Source organism: Mus caroli, unplaced genomic scaffold (genome assembly GCF_978045245.1).
Source record: "Mus caroli unplaced genomic scaffold, Mus_caroli_1 scaffold_5, whole genome shotgun sequence".
Taxonomy (NCBI): domain Eukaryota; kingdom Metazoa; phylum Chordata; class Mammalia; order Rodentia; family Muridae; genus Mus; species Mus caroli.
The window spans coordinates 127,943,411-127,944,672 of NW_028227260.1; the positions used below are offsets into that span (position 1 = coordinate 127,943,411).

Genomic DNA, 1,262 nt, shown 5'->3' on the forward strand with positions numbered 1-1,262 from the left:
ATATTTGACACCTAACTCTTAGTCTATAAATAACATTCCCCACCCAAAGGGACCAAGATTCTTAGCAGAAAACACTAATTCCAAAGGGTTTAGTCAACAAATAAAATGAGCTTGAAACTTCTTTCTTTCCCCACAAAGAAAAGAACTGTTCAAAGAATTATGGGAACATGTTAAAAAGGCACAGGAGCTAGATTAAAAGGGTTCCCTCTGGGGGGGAAAGGGAAGGAGTCCCTATGGTAAATTTGAATATCACAATAACAGACTGAAAATGATTAAATGAAGTAGAAAGTCATAAGTTCACATTGACATGAATGAATGATGAGACACTTCCCTAGCAGGGGAGATACCATGATAATAAAAGTGGTTTTCTCAAGGTGAAGCTCACGTATTGAACCCTGAATGTGCTGTCCCCTGTGATTTCTTCAAATATGGAGAACTTGACTGCATAATGTGTGGAAATATGTGTTCTTCCCCCAAAATAAAAACAGTACATTTTTATGAGAGAGAGAGAGAGAGAGAGAGAGAGAGAGAGAGAGAGAGAGAGAGAGTGCTTATTAGCTATAGAAATAGATGATTGATAGAAAGACATAGAAAGAGTCAACATTTCTTTCTGCCAGATACTTAAAGTTGGAAAGGACAAAAAAGAACTTTGCATTAGAGAAAATTCAGAAAACTTCACCTTAATCAAATGAACAAAGAGAACATCATCAATAATAAAACACAATGGGCTGGCGAGAGAACTCAGCGGTTAAAAGCACTTGCTTGCTGTTCCTGCAGAGGATCTGAGATCAGTCCCAAGCACCCACAGCAGGTGGCTCATCAATGTCTGACTCCAGCTCCAGGGCATTCAACACCTTGGGCCCAGAGGGTCTTATCCCAGCACAGATACATACACCTACACCTAATTTAAAAACTAATAAATCTTTAAAAAAAAATAAAACAGTGAAATAACATGCTCCCTGGTAAGATGTCATGAAAGAAAAAAAGCATTATTTCTTTAGTGTTTCTGCCCAAATTTCATAGCTAGAATGTAATCATGAGGAAATGTCAGAAAACTCAGTTACAAGGCATTTCACAAAATGACTAGACTATTATCTTCAAGTATTGAAAATTGAAGGCCACTGAGCAGGCATTAAAATAAAGTGCAACACTCAGTTCTGAATTGAATTCTCTGACTTAAGGACACTACTGAAAAACTGGCAAAGCCTGAGTGGGGCAAAGCAATAGCAATGTTATAATCTAATGTTGATGGTTATATTATA

General features: G+C 37.2%; 1 pseudogene; it reads left to right on the forward strand.

Moving 5' to 3' along the window:
* Window positions 1-323: 323 nt before the first annotated feature.
* Window positions 324-478, forward strand: LOC115030222 (U1 spliceosomal RNA; annotated as a pseudogene).
* Window positions 479-1,262: the final 784 nt, after the last annotated feature.